Source organism: Teleopsis dalmanni, chromosome 1 (assembly GCF_002237135.1).
Source record: "Teleopsis dalmanni isolate 2A chromosome 1, ASM223713v2, whole genome shotgun sequence".
Classification (NCBI taxonomy): Eukaryota; Metazoa; Arthropoda; class Insecta; order Diptera; family Diopsidae; genus Teleopsis; species Teleopsis dalmanni.
This window is the reverse complement of record NC_051846.1, coordinates 134,459,297-134,468,576: the sequence shown is the minus strand read 5'-3', so window position 1 is coordinate 134,468,576 and position 9,280 is coordinate 134,459,297.

The window sequence follows — 9,280 nt, the reverse complement described above, 5'->3', positions numbered from 1 at the left end:
AAAGTATATATCAGTATAGTATAAATGTACTTTTTAGTTCAAACCACTTTCTCAGCTTTTGAACTCTTCGAATGAAACTTTACACACATACTTTTCGGAAGCGAACTCTGTTCACCATTTGATTTAATTGAAATTGGACTACTATTTCTTATGGCTGCCACATAAACTTAACAATCGGACATGAAGTTTCTCCGTTCTTAATAAAGGTATTCGAATGAAATTTAGTACATACTGCACTGATATTTGCATATGACAACGTACAAAATTATATTCAAATGGGTTTAAATCTGGATATAGCTTCCATATAAACTCTCGATTCAGACACATATTTTTCTTAGAAAAACTTTTTTATTTTATAAATAGGTTTAACATTTTATTTGAAGAACATATATATTATGTAAGTATCTTTCATAAAATGCAATATGGAGTAGGTGCAATATGGAGTTATTCCAACAAAAAACGTTTCGTCCCACTTTTGCGAATTTATTAAAAATAAATACAATGAATACATTAATTTTTAATGGGCCCCCCTAAATTCGGGGACCCAAAAGCGTTGCTTCTAGTCGCTTCCCTGTAGTTACGCCACTGCTGCCACTGCACCCATATATGTAATATATAAGGAAAAAGCTATTATAAATGTTGTATAGATAAACATATTTTTTAATGAATAAGCTGTATTTATATTTATATTTATTATATTTATATTTATTATATTTATATTTATTATATTAATATTTATTCTATTTATTTGAGGATTCTTAAAGATTATATAAAGTGCAGGGGTGCAATTTTCGTGTAATTGAAAAAGATGTGTTCAAAATATGTATCTATTAGTTTGAATTGGATTTTTTATTTGAAAAGCATTCATAGCTTTAAATATTAAAACGGTTTAGATTCCCTATTAAATAACTGCAACTTAGATTCAAGTTTTTTTTATATTAAATCTTTTACTATGGATATGTAATATTATATACAATATAAAATAGTGATTGTATAAAATCACGAATGAGAGGCTATTCATAATATTTACCTTTTGTTATTCTTTATTTATATTTAATTTATCTCAAATTAAGTATAACAGAATTTTATTTTACATACACAAAATAAAAAGTGTATATAATTCAATTGTACTTCAAAAAAAAAAAAAGAAAACTGAAATAGTTTATGAGTCAAAATTTCCTGGTTAATCATAGCAATCAATTAGAAGGTATGACAAAATACAGTTAAAAGTACAAAATGTTGTTTTCCTTGATTGCAATTTCAGTGCAATTAGGACATTGATCAATCGGATTGATAAATTGATAGAAAATTAGCTACTAAGTTGTTTTTATTATATTTTCTGATTGTGATTCGATGTATTTTTAAATTGCATTTTTTGAAATTATGCCAAAAAGTACGATTTTCGTAAGGCTGTCTTAGTCGTCACCGTGGTCGACACGGTGAGTGGAGGAATGTGCGTCTTGTTAAAATTTGTATGCCGTGTTCTTATAAACGTATTTTATTTTACATATATTATTTTGCTATTTGCCAATTTTTCTACTTCATGTAAAATAATTTATATTAAAATATATAGCCCACAGGGCAACGGCACCGGCACCTAAAGCAGCTAAACACATTTTCCACCTGTCGATGTATGTTTATAGATAAATATTTTTATAGAAACCGTAATGTATTGCAATTCTAATAAAATTTATTTCAAATGACATTATTATTGCAATAATAATTCATTAAACTGTTTTTGACAATTTTATAATGGCGTTAAAAAAATAAGAAATATGGAGCCATATATAATTTTTTCATGCAATTATTCTTTAAATCCCATTTAATTTTCTTCATTAGAAAGAAATTTTTTCTTAATAATCTTCCAAAAATAAATTTATTCACATATATAAAAAATAAAAAAGCACGAGAACGATTCCCCGATTCGCCTTTTTGATAAAAGATTTTAATGAAAATAATTCGATCAAATTGTTTGAGTACATATTACATATGTCAATAAAGCTTGCTTCTCGAGATATTGGGCTTTAAAAACGCTTCATCTAAATTTTTTTTTTTTATCTCTTTTTTGTGTATTCAATATAAAATTCAGTATATATATTCAATGTAAAAATCTTCCTAATTAAACATAAATATTTTGAGAAATAAGATATATCGATATATATATTGTAGAGGTAAAAGTTACTTAAATTATATAACTGCATTCAAATATATGGTGCAATCGGTGTAGCTTGAAAATCGAAATGGCGCCAATAAAATCAGTTTTTAAATATCATCATCTGCTTCTTCAACGTTATGGTTATAATTTATACTTTTAATAAAAAAAAAAATTGGAAAATTGGAATTGGAATCAATCAAATCTAATATTATACTTATATTTACACTGTTAAATTCCTTATTCACCCACAAAAGCCAATAATTTTTTTAACCAAAACCGCAATTCTGCATAAAAATCACGACAGCAAACAATAAATGGCAGTTTTTCCTGTTTATTCACTTTATGTTTCCTTTGATAATTATTTAAATTATATTTATAAAAATTCATTAATTTTTAATGTCGGAGAATTTTTATATCTTTCATTTGCATATGCAATTACATTTTTACGCGCTTTTTGCATTTTAGCATTAATTTTTTGCAGATAAAGTTTTAATAATCCGTTCAGTTTAAATAAAATCATAATCGTTCGCAAACCATTTTTTAGTTTTTTTATATATAAATATATATATATTTTTTTTAATTATATAACAATCTTGTTAAAGTGAAATTATTATTTTAATATTTATTGATATTTCAACCACTTAAGTAAACTGGCCCTCTAAAAACTACTTTAGACAATAAATAAAACATTAATTGAAAATTTTTACTCTTATATCACTAGAGAGCTAGGTTTTTTCTGTGCTTTGTTTTCGAGTCACAAATGGTTCAGTACGTTTATTGTTATTATTATATTTTTGTTATATAGTGGTTTTAATAATAGATATTTATTAGATAAATGAATACAATTTACAAAACAAATTATAAATCGTTTGCATTTTTTACATAAATTTTCTTTACTACAATTTTCATTCAATGATATGGAGAATATAAACAATCCAAAAAATTTAACAGTTTTTTTATGTTATTAACAAGAAAAAAGCTTCAATACTCTTCACCCAAATAATATGTAACAAAACTTTTATATATTGTTCAACCTTACATAAATTGGGGGGATTTATGTTTAACTTAATTTATAAAAAAATTTTAAGAATCCCAAACATATCTAAATATATAAATTTAATTCTGAAAATTATTATATATGTAAAGAATTTCTTTCCTTTGCTGACTTGAACTCCTTCTTAAATTACAAATAGCTTATGTTGAATGCAATTAAAAGATTAGTACAAAAATTTAGACCTTGATTTGAATATAGACAGACAGAAAAACTGGCAAATAAATATCTTTAAATCTATTAGATTTATATAATCTCTACTAATGCATTATAAGTGGCTTAATAAACTTAATAAACAGTTTATTCATTATAATAAAAAAGTAATGAAGAATGTAAAATAAGTTAATTTTGAGTACTATTTTGCTTTATAAAAGATTCTTTAATATATATTTCCTTGATAAGGATACATTAACAAGAACGTCATAATCACGAAAGTTATCCAACTTTAAATAAACCATATGTTGTAATTGATAATTGGATCTGACTCTTTAAAGGAAAAAGATTTGTGTTTTCCTTTTCCTAACCTGTTATTATATTACATTCATCTCAATTCTTATAAATTAACATTTGTACATTTAACATACTGAATCTCTTCCGTCAAGTTTTACGCGGAACTAGAACAAAACATCAACAATAATTGCTACTACAATTACAACTGCAGATATTTTAATGTATTCTGTATGAGGCTTGGTAGTTGCACCATGATCTTATATCAAAATAAGATGCTAATAAGTAGTGGTGTTAACCCGGCTCATTAAATCCGAAGCGAGTTCAAGTCAAGAAATCGCATAGTGTTTTAAAGGGTGCAAAAGAAATCATCAACGCAATAAACTCGCTTTATTACTGCAAACTTTTAAACTGATTGGATAGATTCCTGAAAGAAGACCTAGTATATAAAAAAAAACCATAATTTACAGTGCTAACAGACTGTTCACACAGCTTAAGAACCATCTAGAAGCAATGAAATAAACTATAAATTGTGGCAACAAGCAGCCTTTTCGTGATATTCATATTCCAAATCTTCTCAAATCCCCAACAAAAGTTTAGTACACAACAAAGGTTGTTTCTCCACATAAAGCTAAGACCCATAAATTGGGAGATCGTTGAGTAAGTGTTTCAAATACTGATAAGAAGATTAAATTTTTCTGTATACAAGTTTATATTTTTGAAATTTGCATTTTTCCAATTAAAGTGAAATTGTTTTTTTTGTAACTTATTATTTTCATCTGAAATCTTGTTATAAAAGATATAGACAATCGTTTGTCGTTACTTATAAGAAGTATTTTGTGAATGTATATCCCAATGTATTGAAGAAATATAAGTAGCAATGTTTTAAATTTTTTTTTGCATCATTGGTACAAGCTGGAGTTATTGGGGATAATTTGAGATGTTATTGATAGCATAATAATATTAAACTTCATTCATATTGTCAGCTAAATCTAAATCTAAATCTAAATTTAATTAAATCATAAGTTAGACATTATTTTTTATTAGAACTTACTCTACGTTTTATATTAGGGCTCTACGTAATCTCTTCACAATCTTGTATAACGAGGTCAGTATTCAAATAACATGGTAACACCAACAACAAAATGCAAGTACATCGTATGAATGTTGTTGTTGTTGGTACTTTTTATTGTGTTACTCGGTTCTGAAACTTATTACGCGAGATTGTGAATACCCTACCTCTATTGTATCAATAGATATTAAAAATTTATAATACTTCCTTTAAGAAAAAATTAAAAATTAATTCGAAAATGTCTTATTCTAATGAAGAGAATAACAATTAAGTAATTTACTAAAATCATTTTGACAGTATTGAGATCTTCAAATACATTGTGACCGAAAAGCTTTCGGAAATTCTCATTTAAAATTCGCGCGCTGTATATTTTTCGATATTTTAAGTTTATGTAGTTTGGCAGCACTGTACCTTAATTACTATGCCAAAAATGAGCGCGATCTGTCAGACAGTTCGTTTACGGCAGCTGTTGAAACCAGTTCACCTCAGTAGTGCGTTGCGAAAAAAACAATGGAAAAAAATATTGAACAAAGAGTTTGCATCAAATTTTGTTTTTCGAACGAAATTTCGTGTGCAGAATCGTTGCGAATGCTACAAAAGGCTTATGGGGAATCAGTTTTATCGAAAACTCAAGTTTATGAGTGGTACAAAGCCTTTCAGGACTGTCGTACGACCGTCGAAGACATGCCGCGTTCTGGACGACCTTCGACCTCTACCACCGACGAAAACATTGAAAAGGCAAAGGAAATCGTGTTCCAAAATCCTCATGTGAGTGTTAGAGAGATAGCACGAGAGCTAGGCGTCGGTCGTGAGATGGCTCGTTTGATTTTGGTGGACAATTTGTGTATGCGACGTGTCAACGCTCGGCTTGTTCCGATTCACCTCAATTTGTTCAACATTATCATCGATTTTAAGGCCAAACATTCAATAAATACCATCGAACAGCCACCGTATTCACCTGATCTTGCACCGTGTGACTTTTTCCTGTTTCCCAACCTCAAATTTCCACTCAGAGGAACGCGTTTTGAATCCATAGAAGACGTAAAACAGAATTCGCAGAGGGAACTCAAAGCCATACCGGAAAGCGCCTATAAAAAATGTTTTTGATGATTGGAAGAAAACGTTGGCATTTGTGTTATCGCTTCTAATGGAGCATATTTTGAAGGAGATAAAATAAATATTGATGAAGATTAAGAATTTTGCGTTTTATTTAAAATTTTCCGGAAACTTTTCGGTCACAATGTATAATTACAAGTAAAAATTTTTTGCGAATTTCTTAAGTCAATTCGATAAATTCACTAAATTTTATTAGGAGATTACTATAGTTAGATAACAATTTGTGTATTCTTTAAATAACATTAAATAAGTGTTCATCTATCTAAAATTGTGTTTTTTTCGCACTTCATTATCAAGTAAATAAAATGAGTTTGATGTCACGGTATTGCCAAATATACTCTCCAGATATTAAGCAGTTTCTGTGCTTTATAAATTTTAAAAGCAAACAAAAGATTTTATTTAAAATTAAAAGAAAATAAATAAGCGAAACTAAAATGTTTTTGTAAATATTTTGTACTTAAAAATTTATTATCGCTTTAAGTGTTTCTGATACAGATTCTCTGTAAATTTCTTCACTTTAAGGTTAACATGAATCCTACACTTTATATAATTTTATTATTTCATAAACAATATTGGTTTTTTAATCTGCAACAGATAAATAAACTATTGCCAGAATATTTCAACAAATTATTGCAAAGTACGTATTTTTAAAAATTGTGCAAAAACAAAATTTATTATCTAAAATTTGAAAATTAGCATTGAGAAAATGAAGTGCACTATAATTGATCACGTTGTCTGTCTGTGCAGTGCATATTTTTAAATAAAATTAACTGATGCAACGCAACAACCAGCCCAGAAGAGCCCAAATACGAATCTGTGAAATATACGATAATAATGCAAATGAACATTTTTTTAGATTCTGAAACGAAAATAATCATGCAATTTTAATTAGTTGAAGACCGAGAAGAATGACACCTTAGCGCTAGCGCTAGTTTCGACGATGCGGTCGACGACGTCGAAGTTGGATCGAAATGCAAACTGCATTCGCCTATAAATAATTAACTTAAGTATTGTACGTACATGAATAAATTAAATTAACAAATAAAAATTAGAACCAAATTGTCAGTTTTGTTTGGTATTGAATGTTAATTTAAGTTGAGGCTTTCGGCGTGGAAGGGACGAATACGAGTTGTAATGTTGGTGAAGCGCTTGTATGTACTTTACTTACTATAAATTAGTGTGAAACTTCTTAATGTTTCTCATGTAGACAACGTCGCGACGCTATTGTCTGCAAATTAAAATCAGAATATGTATTTCTTTTATATACAAAAGTATTTTATTTCATAAAAATTTACTTTCCTAAAAAGAAGTGCACCAATAAATAATGTAACACATGTAGCGGATCCAATATTGTGTCTCTCTAAGAAAACATATTCTGAAATGCGTTGCTACTTAGGAACTAAAGACACTTCAATGAACTCAGTGTGCATTTTTTGCACCACTGAAATGATTAAATATACTTATCTCATTCTACTATTTTTTTTCATTTCTTTTTTTTTTTTTGTTTTTTAATAATATTCTACTGCACTTTGTGGGAAAATAGTGATTTAAATTATGTTTTTGTTTAATAAACGCAAACTGCAGATGTTGCAAAAAAAAAATAACAGAATTCCATAACAGAAACTATAATTCTTGGTTAAAAGGCGAGCAAGCACTGAAATTATAACAGCTTCTCTTAAATCTTTCTTCTATCGTTGGTTTTTAAATATCTTAATATTGCATAAAAAATTAAGATTTTAAAATATTGATATTTATATCATACATAAAAATTTGGTAGATTCCTAGATTTTGAATATATGCATTAGCTATTGTAGATATTTGTACAATAATGCATCAATAACAGTAATAGCACATTCACACTGTCTCATTTAGAAGATTTTACTCATTATAGCTACTAATCAGGATGATTTACCATAGAAAGTGCTTTCATATAATTGAGCTCATTACCAATAAAGCAACTCAGTGAAAAATCAGCGTAAAATGTCGAATGCAATCTTTAAATTTCCCATAAGGGGAAATTACTTAAATTTGAAATATGTACCATATGTTTAATATGTAAAATATAAACAAATAACAGCTAAGTTCTAAACAAAGACACTGAGGAATTAAGTATTTAATAAAATCATTGTTTCTATTAATTGAATATGTAATAAATATATAAAATAAAATGTATGTAAAAAGTTTATAAAAGTTCTATCAGCTTCATAAATGAGCTCATTATAATGTGAACATTCACTGATTAATATAAATGAGCAAGTATCTAAATGAGACAGTGTGAATGTACTATAACATATAGCTATTTATATATCATTTTAAGAAACTTTCTACAGCTTATAAGTAAATTTACGCTCTGGAAAATCCGAAAATTTATTTATTTGAAGTTCGTAATCTGAACACTGCATTTATGTTTATTATGATTTCTATAGTCCCGATAAAATGAAATATATTATTAGCATTATATAGCATTTTGCATATGCAATTTTTCGATTACAAGAACTCGTTGGGAGTCAAAACACTAATAAATGATAGTTTTTTAAATATTGTTGGTAAAAATAAAAATTATTTTGGAAACCCTACATTACTCTCTGTTGAATGGTTAGTTTTGAGTTCATATCATTTAGAAAGAAATTGGTGGATTATTTGCGAAAATCTATATTATTAAACAGTTTCATTATATTATAATTCCATTATTCTTAGAATTTGTTTATATTTTCAATGCTGTGTTTGTAAAAGCTGAGTTTATAATTCCATTATACTTAGTATTTGTTTATGTTTTCAAAGCTGAGTTTGTGAAATTCCGATTAACGACAGCCCATTAGTTTTATATTTTTGTTTTTGTTCAAAATATATTCTTTTTTATATTAAAATTGACAAAAAAAAATAATATGACAAAAGTTACAATTTTTTTTTGAATATTTATATTATATTATACTTATATTATACTTATATTATACTTAAAATTAGTATCAGAAAATAATTGAAAATGAAGTGTTTTTGTATTTGTATGCTATTTAAGCTATATGTTTAATTAATATTATTATTAAAATTATTACTCATTAATGATTTGGTCATTTTGTTAAAATACTTTTATAATTTATGTTATAGACTTAAATGGTAACTACCGATGTAAGTCAAAAAATTGACGTAACCAATAATAAAAAATTACTAAAAGTTTTCAAAACTCATTGGTCTAAAGCACATAACAAAATAAACTAAAAGTAATAACTCACTCTGATAACCGTATATATATACCGTGATATATATATATATTTAATAAATATTTCAACAAACACTTTAGTTTTTTCTAGTGGTGTGAATAGGTCAAATATGAAATAGAATAAAATTGCTAACTAATTCTAGAATGTTTTTTTTTTGATAAAAGTTACAAGTAAAATTTTTATTTTTTTGTTTAAAGATATAACTTATTTTAAGATAAAAT